The following is a 6,000-nucleotide window of genomic DNA, read 5'->3' on the forward strand; positions in this document are numbered from 1 at the left end:
TGCACTACACTTCAGTAGAACACCTCTGATTCTGAATGCCCTTCTGAGATCGCTATATAAACACTATCTCAGCATTTAACAAAGAATGATCCTGAATTATTTGCACAGTGCATCTAGCTCCCTTCAGAAGGTGGAAGCAGTAATTGGCGATACTACTACTCAAATGCCATCAGCCGCCATCATTTTAGCCCCAATAAAAGAGTTGAATACCTCTGCTCTAGGTTTGAAGACCTGGATTATTTTTTCCTAAAATGTCATAAACTCTCGCTAGTCCAACCCACACATACTTTTATCTGAAATATATTAACTTTAAGCAGCCATTCTTACGAAAGAATAAAACTTGGGGAAGGGGGCACAATTAAATTTAAATGCGATGTTAAATAGTGCCAGGAAAGACTTCCTGGAGCTATTTAATTGGCTGCGCTGTTAACCAGTGACTAGAGAGTTTCTGCTCGCACCCTCCTGAGGTGCGAGCAAAAATCCCGCTCTACTAGGGGCATAATGTTGGGGCTTAGCCCTAACAGCTTTGTGGCAGGCACTTAAGACAGAGAATGCAGGTTATCACGATGAAATACTTGGCACTAGGCCCTGTAACATGCATCTCCTGACGTAAGTGCAGGGTGTGATGGGGACAATTAAATAGCTCCGGGCCGGGCACTCATTCCTTGCGGTTTTCAGCATTGCATTTAATTGAATTGCCCCTATAGATTGCTCATTGTTTTAGATCAGGTTTTGTTTTTTTTCCTCAATTACTTACCTTTTCCCCCTTCTCCCCAGATTCCCAGCTGACTTCTCCATGACTGGAAGAGCATTCCAACCTTCGAAAATTTTAAATCATAGCATATCCGATCCAACCATACTAACGTGGACACCCACTCTCCCTACTCCCGTACATCAAAGGGCAGAACCTCTCCTCTCATTTTTTGCTGAAAACAAGAGCACAATTATTTGCTATAGGAAGAATTGTTTTGTGGTTCTGAAACTGAGAATTGTGCATTCCTTTTGGGACCATTTTCTTTTTCCATATATATATATATATAAATATATATAAACTTTTTTTTTTTTTTCTTTAATACTTTCTTCACCTTCATTTGTCATGAATAATGATACAAAACACTATGCGCGCAGTAAGACATAACCAGTAAGTAGCTATATTGAGCGTAAAAAAAATCCATTTCATGATTGTTCACTCAAAGGTTTCTGGAGCAGAGTTGGTCTTTAATCTTCTTTTTTTTTTCTTTTTTTTTTTTTTGTAAATCAGATGTTTATAGCAGTTGTGAGAACTGCAGCAGTACCAGGATTGTAAAATAAGAACAGTTAACAGGTGTGTGGGTTATTATTATTTTTTATTATAATTTCCTCTCCCCTTCCCATTTCTAATTCTGATCCATTAAATGAAGGTGGGATGTGATAGATTTGTGTGTCAGGGCCTTTTTATGCTGTGTCTGTCCCTGTATTGTCTTGTATAAATCTGTTGCACAGATACAGAACCGTATGAACATTAAAGAGCATATTAGCCATCCACTTACCCTCCATGTGATGGTCATGTTGCAATCTATCGACCCCTGGTAGGAAGCTCCAGTAATTGAGTTACTTTTGAGCACCAACTGCTAATGGAAATGTAGTAACACAATGCCTGGAGTGCCTTCAGAATCTCTCGTCATCTGAAAATATTTACTGTCCACGTATGGACCCTGGAGTGTTGTAAGGACTCTGATAAGTGTGCAGCTCTCTACACCACCAATGAACTGTTGTGTTCTCTGAACGCATGTACACAATCCCACCTTCTCCCTCTACAAATACCACCACATTAGTACTACAGGGATCCAGAGCATGCAAGATTTCAGAGCAATGGTCAATCCATACATATAATTTGTGAGAACATTCAGTGTAAAGCTGGTGGCGTCCGCGGTATGTGGGAAGCACCAATTATGTCCTCCTTGAGCCAAGACTCTAGATGAGGCTCTAGTCTTACTGGTGCTGCATGCTTCTACCAGGGTTTTATGTTAGGTTTTTTTTTTTTACCCTCCTTCGCCACTTCCTTCAACGTTCACTTCACTGTCAAATCCTTTATTCATCTAGACCTGAATCAGTCAGACTCCAGTTTCCCTGCAAACTTGTTCTGTTAACACTGGGAATAGATTTTGAGAAATAAAAGGGTAACTTTCATGAACACTACCCTAGTCCCGCATTGATAGATTAGGAGCAGTCGGGAACAGAAGTACATGTCTGTACTCTTTGGCTTATACAGTCAGATGTGTATGAAATGATGTACAAATTTAATGTTTTTGAAAATAATGATCTTGAACTTTCTAAGTTAAAACTTATGAAAGCTTTTATTATGTTGGCGGGGAGGGGGGTGTGTTTGCCATAGGGATGGGTTTTCCTCTTAAGATTGCATGCTGTAGAGTTGCTTAATAATGTGCAAATAGAGAGTCCCTAGATGTTTGTTTTTTTTTTTCTTCTGTTTTTTTGCCCCCGCCCTTTAAAAAAAAAAAACTTGTTTAAGAATGACACATGCGGTTGTGTGTTTATTTTATATACTCACGGCTACTCTGTATACATTTTCAAAGTTCAGTGCAAAATAGTGAGCACTAGAAGAGTAGCTTAATTCACTTTTTTTTAATCAAATATGTACAAAAAAAACATCCTATTCAAACAATCGCATAATAAAAATTTTTTTTTTTTTTTTTACATGAAGGGTTGGGAAATGTGAAATTAAACTTTACTTGGTTTAAATTGATGCTTCTCAGCCTGTTCTTGTAGATAAAGGATCTTGCATCTGATTTGTTATGTTCTTCCGAGAACAACTTTCCCTGCAATTTATTTTCTTCTAAGCATTGCTTCTTTCTTACTGTGTAAAGACCTGTAAACCAATACGTGGGAACTGCCCTTCTGTTCTGCAGGTCTGTGCAGTAAAAAAGCAGCAGACTATAATTTAATTAGCTTCTTCCTAATTGTATATGAACGATACTCAACCTTAGCAGTAGAGACTTTATTTTATTTTTCTCTTCTTTCTATACAAAAGTACTGTAATTGTGCGTTAGGCCGGGAACTGGCAGAGAACGAGATGCCCCGCCCACTTCTTGCATAAATTACTCTGTAGAGCTCTCTGCACCCCCTTCTCCCTCTCACCTTTTGTATTTAATTTTAAAGTCAGTGTACTACAAGAACGCTGGATGCAAGATAGATACTATATTAAAATGTACTGTTATTTAAGATGTAATAAAGCAGTTTGACATGAGTTTATTTCTTGTGTTTAGTCTCATTTAATGGCATTACTTTAGTGGACTCTGGTATGTTACACTTAGCAATTCCATGCCTGGGGAACTGATACGTTTGCAAATGTTAATTCATGGTTTTGTTTTTTTATGCATTCTCTCATTTGGACATGGGTAAAACTAAATGTCAGCTACAGACTATTGAACAATTTCCCCATTTTTAATAAATGCAAAAAGTGTATGTTATGACAATTGTCCGTCTCTTGTGCTGATGTTGTAAAACTGAGCAAAAGTTATATCTGCCTTTATAAAGCACCAGGTGTGCGCTGCAGTGTCTTAACCTGAGAATGATGCAGAATTCACTGTTAAAACAGCTGTAAACTTGCATGGAACACTCATTACAGCCTGCTGCTAATTCCATTAACATTTAGGTCTGTTATGTAAACTGATCCTAGTTACGTGAAGGGTAGATTATCTTATGGCAGTTGGATATGATTTGTTTTGGTGGTTGTGTTTAAAACATAGCAAATTGCAAATCCTGACATCTTTCTTCTGTATTTTACTCTAGGGTTGTTCCATGCCAAATCATCAGAATAAATGTACATTTTCAACCCAACAGTCTGATTTTCGTGAAAGTTGGTAGGATGGTAGACTGCATAAAGTAACTTTCAGATGTAAAATGTTTGCTCTCATTGATACTGTGTTCATTCTACAGGATTGCAAACATGGCAAAAAATTTATGCTTGTAAGGTCAACTAAAATGAATCATAACTTTGCTTCTAATTGTGCTAGAACTTTCATGTTGGTTTTGTTTAGAAGCTACGGGACCATAGTTTTCATAAAAAATAGTAAGTTATATTTAAATATTGACTTCTACATTTCAAGGTCACATGTGACCTTTGACCTTGAATATCTAGTGTTCTAGTAATGTTTAATTTTTGGTGCATAAAGTATGTTATACACTTGAATACAATCGCTTTGGTATATGTTTCATTTTGGGAAGCCTTTGGGATCAGGAGTAAAAAAAAGTAGTGCAATTGAACCTTCCTTGCACTAACCATGCAACTGGCAAGTTCAGACTTGTATTGTAGTGTCTTTCTGTGTTCAAGGGATGGCAATCAGTGGTTTTCCATCGATTGTTTACCAGATTGTTATTGTACCAATCGATGGTTGCACCACTTAATGGCCACCGTTGCCGAGTGCCTGGCAAGCCGCGGGCTAATAAAAAAACGGGGCGGGGCTTAGGGGACAGGCTAAGTTCTGTCATGAGCAGAAAAAAAAACACTTTGCCATCGAAGGCAGAAAAGAATTGGCCCTCTGCCATTGATGGCAAAACCATCGATATTTGTAAACTATGGATGGTTGATGGCCATCCCCTGCTGCAGCTTCTGCATTGAGAACTAGTGATACAAGGGACTAAAGCTGGGTACACACTGACTGGTATATTGGCCGATCAATTGATCGGCCAATGCATCTGGTGCCCATCGGCCAGTGTGTACCAGCAATATGTCAATTAACTAAGTCGTTCTGCAGATGTATTTGCATACATACACTTTTTGATGATCAAGGTCAAATGTAACATGTGACCTTGAAATGTAATAGTCCATATTTAAATATAAAATTACTTTTTGTGAAAACTGGTCTTTAAGCTTCAAAACAAGACCCAACATGAAAGTTCTAGCACAATAAGAAGCACAGTTGTGATTCATTTTAGTTGAACTTGCAAGCAGAACTTGCATGGTTTTTTTTTGGTCAAGTTTGCAATCCTGTAGCATGAACACCATGTATCACTGAGGGGTAAAGTTTTACACATGAGTTACTTTATTTAATCTATCATCCTACCAAATTTCAATAAAATCTGAGCTGGTTGGGTTGGAAGCTGTGATTTGGCATGGAATGACCCTATAAGCAGTGTTTCTCATCCTCTTTCCTCATGGGACCCTAAAGTTGGGTATCCACTATACAGCTTTCTGTCAGATATCTGGCTGGTTGGAATGAAAACCTGGTAATGTAATCGTCCATTTCCTCTCAAACACTGGAAAATAGCCAAAAATGGTTGTTCAAATTGGTTGAAACACACATTTAACCAATTTGATCATTTTTTTTGTGCCTTTTTCCATGTTTAAAACCGTATGATCGACTGTCATTTGCTCCCATACATTACCAGGTTTTCATTCCAACCAGCCAGATTGGACAGATATAATTGTATAGTGGATGTCCAGCTTACCAGTGTGCGTTTCAAGGTATCCTCAGGAATAATTAGAATGTAGATGTGTTGTGTTAATCAATTAACACCAGTGCTCTAGCTAGATCTGGAGAACATGCACTATTCAGCTGGCCACACACTAGACCAACTTTCATCCAACCATCCAAGTAGTTGGTTGGAATGAAAATCTGGTAACATGGGAGTAAATGATCAGCAATTTGCTCCTAAATGCCAGAGAAAAGATGAAAATTGTCATCAGATAAGTTTGAACAAATTGTTTAGATCAAACATTTAACAAACTGTTTTTGTCCATTTTCCGGCGTTTGGGAGCAAATTGCTGATTGTTATTTGCTTTCATACCTTCCCAGATTTTCATTCCAACTAATCAACTGGTTGGATGTAAGTTGGTCTAGTGTGTGGCCAGCTTTAGGGTTCCATAAGGACCAGCTTTGAGAAACACTATTATAGTAACCCCCAACTTCTTCCTAACCAAAAACATTATCTATTAGAGTGCAGCAGGTTCGAGATTACAACGGCATCCAAACAGATGTTTATAAATAAGGTGTTGGGGTT

The 6,000-nt window shown here is 38.1% G+C and overlaps 1 protein-coding gene across 2 annotated transcripts in view; it reads left to right on the forward strand.

Moving 5' to 3' along the window:
* The window catches only part of GNB1 (G protein subunit beta 1), a 51,644-nt gene extending 48,395 nt beyond the window's left edge, over window positions 1-3,249 (forward strand). For both annotated transcript variants that reach the window (XM_088468212.1, XM_088468213.1), the window contains exon 11: window positions 778-3,249. The gene's annotated coding sequence lies outside the window, so the exon portion shown is untranslated. The remainder of the gene's footprint in view (window positions 1-777) is intronic.
* Window positions 3,250-6,000: the final 2,751 nt, after the last annotated feature.

The sequence above is a fragment of the Taudactylus pleione genome, unplaced genomic scaffold (assembly GCF_031769625.1).
Source record: "Taudactylus pleione unplaced genomic scaffold, aTauple2 ptg000082l, whole genome shotgun sequence".
NCBI lineage: Eukaryota > Metazoa > Chordata > Amphibia > Anura > Myobatrachidae > Taudactylus > Taudactylus pleione.